Consider the following 6,069-nt stretch of genomic DNA (forward strand, 5'->3'; position numbering starts at 1 on the left):
TATCATATGATATAATTCAATATGTATGTCTTACTAAGTATTATATTCCCATAGAGCGAGAACCATATGAGTCGATTTTGGGTATACCTATAAGTTTTAGGAATGGGTTTGGGGTTATACAGTATTGGGAACTGGGTGGAGTCACTTAACAAACACATCAACCAAATATCCATTATGTCAATACTGTCCAAGCTTCCATGTAACTTTAGTTAATAATTAAAATTTACTTCCGTTTTGTTAGTTTCAAGTACAAATACAATTAAATAACACAATACATAATATACCTACTCTAGCAAAGTCCCGGCAAAAAATTAAAACATATTTTTTTCGAAATGTCCTTTGGCTTTTATACGAGACTTTAATCTGATTGGTTTTCAAGTGAAATTTCGCCACTGCTTTCTTCAAAGACTTTTTAATAGAGAGAATGTCGCTGTGTCGTTAGAGCATGCCATGCCTTCTTCTGTCATGTCTTACCATAATTTGAAGTCAAAAGGGTTGAGGTACGGGGTAGATGAGGGCCAATCTTCAGAACTTATAAAGTCCGGAACGCTGGTTTCAAGCCAGGCTTCGCTAGTTCTTGCCTTTTGGCCAGATGCAGAATCCTGCTGGAAAGTCCACGGTATATTTTAAAAAAGAGTAGTTGCTGAGAGATTTCACAACCTGATCCAAGAGACTGTATTTTGGCTGTTACACTTTGGTTGAAGTTTCCTCCTCCTCCTTTGTCACAAAAATGTAGTTTTGTAACTCCTTGATAAGACACACTCCACCAAACCATCGCAGATGCACACATCACATCTTCTGTTTTGATCAATGCACCAAACCCAGTACTTATCAAAAAAATAAGTTATAACTGCGTTATAACTGCGTCAATAATAAAAATGTTATTAATAATTAGTGAATTAAAAAAATACTTATAAGTCAACAGAAAAATACTTCAACTGTGACACAACTCCAAATTATGAAAAATATGAAAATATATCATTCTAACAAACAAATTGAACCGTAAGTAAATTGTCCGGTAACTAGATTAAAATTAATAAATTCAAAACGTTAACATTTTCCCCTTTAAGTGTAACAGATGTTGTATAATTTTTTCCCATAAAAATCCGGAAATTAAATCGGTAGGGCTTTTACGGAATCTTTTATGATACCGCTTTGTACTTTTTACTTCCTAATTTTAATATTATGTAGGTTTTTGGAGGGATGTTTTGTTTATACAAACCACTGTAAACAGATTTTACGCTTAATATTTGACGTGGAGGAATTTAATAATATTAATACTTACGTTTTTATTCGCAATCGACGTTGTATGAATTTTTTCAAAAAAGTTATTAATAATTAAAAAAATGTAAACCTATATGGTGAAAAAGAAAAGAAACTGTGTTATATAAAATCACCAAATTATAAAAAAATCAAACTACACTTGTTATTACTAACTACACCCCCTTGTGGTCTATATATAAAGATATACTATAATCCAATATCTGAGATTTTCTGGACTCTTTTCTTCAAAATATCGAAACGGGACAAACAAATACATTTAAAACGGTAAAATAAAGAAATTATATAACCGGAGTAATTCACAAGGCATATATTTATGTAAGAAAGAAAAATAAAGAAAAGAAAAACTTAAGTTGGCGCCTGCTAGATAGTACTGGTGACCCCAGAGCTGGTGCTTTCCTCGCTCAAGGAATAAGTATCACAATACAACGAGGAAATGCTGCCAGCGTTAAAGTTAGACTACCGCAGGGGCCAAATTGTTTGACTTTGTTTTAATTATATTTTTAATTATTTTAATGATTACTTTGTTGGTTATGAAATTTGTAAATACAAATTAAACGTAGCATGATTAAATGATTTAATATATTAAGTTGAATAATAACTGGTTAGGATTTAAGAGAATCACACTAGGTTTTTAGTCTTCATTAATTAGAATAAAACAACATGAGCACAAAAAAATTACATAAGCTTCAACCACAGAGCTATAACGAACATAAGATTTTATTTAATATTTTACGGCTACATTAATGTAACTACGTTGGCTCTGGCTCTCAATAAGTCCTGCGCATTAAGTTAAAAACCAACCGTTAAAAACAATAAAATCTTTTAAAATATTTTGTGCAATATATTTAATTCAGTGTAAACCAGAAGTGAGAATAAAATACGAACCTATTTCGATTCTCATATTAAAAAGTCGAGATCAATTCGTGAATCGATTAATCTTTCCTAAGGGTGATCTCTATTTAAGGCACCCCTGTTATAAATAGCCTATTTAGGGCCCCAAGAAGGACCTATTAGTCTCGCACTAAGGGGACAACAGATGGCTGAAACATTAACAGCACGTTCACTAAGGTATTAAAAGATTTGTCAGTTTGTTATATGAAATAAAGTAATACGTTATTTGTTATATATGCACCCTTTGTAATGGAACAGACGCTGGGAAGGACTTTAAGATCAGCGCAATATTCTTGGTTCGGCCAAATATTGCATATTCGTGTTTTATGTCGTGATAAACAGATGTATTTATTTAAAATACTTTTATTTAAACTATCACGCTTCCGTTTCCGGCATAAGAAAATAAACAGGGCTGGAGTCCTCACGGCAACAAAGGAGTAGAGATCTGTGGGCCCTAAATTATTTTTTAAATAAATTGAACTATCGAGTTTTTCAGCCAATAATTTAATTGCGATGTTCATTTTTAGCCAATATATTTCACTAGTAATAAACAAATGGTCTTTATATTATTATTATTCTAAATAATATAACTTATTGTGAAACCAAGGAAATTCTTTTAGTATATAACAAACCTAAGAATATAGAGACAGATCAATGATTTCTATTAATATTTGGCTACCTAAGCTAATTTATCTTCAGAGCTGGTTTTAAGGCTGGTCAATCGGGGCTACAGCCCCAGGGCCACAACAATGAAAAGGACCCCGCAACTTCGGAAAAAAATCGAACAGGAAACAAGTTTTCTTTTGATATTCTTTTTCGCTGTTTTTTTACCTTTATCTATTTACAAACATGATAATCTTGTTAATCCTATATACTCAATATTAATTTTACTTATATTTCACTGCAGATCATTTGTCGAAAACCATTAAAAACTTAAAGAGACAAGCTTCAGAAGCGAAAGTACAATCTTCCACCACTTTATGAAGACGCGCGTATAATGCCTAGTTCGTAATAAATAATAATATATTTTAATTTCATTAAATTTTGACATTTAAACAAATTTACTTGCCTATCTCTATTATTTTTAGGAATCTGTATGTCCTTTTTTGACGAAGGCCTGCTCCAAATCCCGCCATTAAAAGCTGCACCGTTCCACTATCTGAAACTTGTATTCTTAATTTGACCTATTTCTCTTCTAAATTGTATTTCTCTTCTTTGTTTATTGTACCTTGGGCACCAGATTAGTACTTTTTGCTCAAGTTTTCCGCCCCGCCCATTTCCAAGTTCATTCATTTTTATCGTAACATCTGCTCCTTAGTTGTTCTTCTTTTGTACAGAACAATGGCCAACGGGCGTAAGGCTCACCTGATGTTAAGTGATGGACACTCTCAATATCTCGCGAGTACGTTGCCGGCCTTTTAATAATTAGTGCATTCTTTTCTTTTTTTCCAAAGTTGAATTGTTTTGGATATACTTCAGTGGGCAGCTAATTCCATATAGTTCTTGATGATGTCCTTCGTAATTACAAAATCTTAATAAAGATTACGTTCCGAGAACTTATAAAGATTATTATAGTCATTTACGTAGGTACTTATCACGTTTAAGTGTCAGCCTAACAGCTCGTAACTTGAATATTTGTTTTAATAAGAAAGTTTTGACGTTTATAGACGTTTTAAGTTATAATCCTTCAGCATCATAAACGTGAGGACAATAAGTTTAAATACGGATGCTCGTATGACGCGTGGCTCCGGCAAGTTAACTTGCTGACTGATGAAAGGTCAGATAACGGTTTTATTAACACTAACTTTGGCCCTTGTACTTCGGGGACATAGGGAAATAGTGCACATAATTTCAGAGCTTACAGTTGTGTAAATGTGATACTAGGTATCAAGTAATCCTGTTGTACGAAGTGCAATGTGTGTAATAGTAATATTATTTTAAAGTATGCGGCACATCGTATTTACATTTAGCGGGTTTTTTTTACTGGCGAACGGAGTATTAAGAAGAAAATTTTGTTTCACTCTGTCAATTTCCATAATCAGTATTAGTTTTATAGAGCAAGTTTGTTTGACAGGTTAGACTTAGTCTTCAGTCCAATAATATGTCAGGAGATATATTTAGGCATCTATTTTATTCATGTTTGAAGGCAAAATATCAAGGGTCAAAATACAACGTGTTATCGCGTACATTGCTGCGTTAGTACTGTAGTAGTATTAGTGCGTTGTTATTTTCTGGAACGGGAGTTACGATTTAAAAATGAAATAGCCGAAAATGTTTTATTATCTTATATATATAGGTATGATCCCTTGGCGTTGCGTAGAGGTGTGAGGTCATCTTCTACAGAATTTACCATGGAGGTATTTAGAGGAGGTATTCGGACTAACCTGCAGCTGAATTTCATCATTGGACGTCAAGGCAGAATACAAAATACCATCCGTATCACCTCGTTCCACAACTGACCGTTTCTTAAGGCAGTTTTTGCCGCGTACCGCCACTATGTGGAACCAGCTGTCCACTGAAGTATTTCCGAACCAATTCGACTTAGGGCCCGTCGAGAAAAGAGCGTACCAATTCTTAAAAGGCCGGTAACGCACTGAGCCTTCTTTTGATGTAAGTCTCCATGGCCCATTTGACTTAGCACAATATGCTCCTACCCGTTTGCCTCCTATTACATAAAAAAAAATCGTACATAAAATACTATTTACATGACTTTAAAAGAGAAAGACCAAACTTTACGTGTAATACTCACTTGTCCATGTGCGTATTTGGTCGTGTCTCATGCATGACGAAATAATAGAAAGAATGGAATATACAAATTATACAGAAAATAGAAACAAGCAAAAAAAGTCATAAACATATTTGACTTGACGAAACTATCTAGTAAACTTTGTATGTATAGATTAAAAACTCGCAGATAGAGTGATGAATAAAATGCTATGTCTGTACTTAACTACCCTATGTGTAAAGATGGGTGACGTAATCACAGAAGTTTGTAGATGACATCCTTACGGTCGAATCAAATTAGGGTGAGCGAGGGGTTAGATTTTCAGCCTTGATATGACGTATTTGGCCGTGGTCTTAAGCCTGTGAGGCGTTCTACATCCATTCGTAAGTTATTTAATAAGAAACAAAAGGTAATTAAAGTATACAATGGAATAATAATTTCGAATACTATACAATATAGTCAATACAGTTACTTCGCCTTTATTCATGTTAACATACATACAAAAACAGCATACATAGTGCTTACGCACTAAACATTATTCTGTCATTTTTTAATATGTCCAGTTAAAGTTAAAAGTTTATACTAACTGTTTTGTAGCAACTTATTGACTTTTAATCAATATACTTTATTTGTTAACACTTCGTTGCATACAGAAATATAATACAGTTGATAATTAAATGAAAAGGAGGGCAACTGGCCTTTTCGCTTTCGAGCGATCTCTTCCAGGTAACCAAAGTAAAAAAAAATAGGATAAGGCAGGTGCAAGAAATGCAAAGATATATAAGACGTTTAGACAACAATAATCAAACGTAACAAATGACAATACTAAAAGCGTGACTTTTTGTGTGATTGAAATATAAACAGCTATATTATATACAACTACAAAGTTATTTATACAGTATATTGTGATGTATACTCACTGTTTAATAGTATTATTACTATTTCAAGTTCTACGGTATACAAGTAACAATACACTTTAAAAACGTAAAGGTAGAAAACAAAGCCCGATAGCGTGTGTGTAGTCCCAGAGGTAACAGTTATCGTTCAATTTACATTTAGTGCCACGTTTGTTTTAGTTCGCTTTAGATCGTATCTGCGAACTAAGTGCCCGGCTACCTTTGGTAAACTTAATGAAATTTCTTTGTTTAATGTTTTCGTATATTTGAATT

Source organism: Pieris brassicae, chromosome 9 (assembly GCF_905147105.1).
Source record: "Pieris brassicae chromosome 9, ilPieBrab1.1, whole genome shotgun sequence".
Taxonomy (NCBI): Eukaryota; Metazoa; Arthropoda; class Insecta; order Lepidoptera; family Pieridae; genus Pieris; species Pieris brassicae.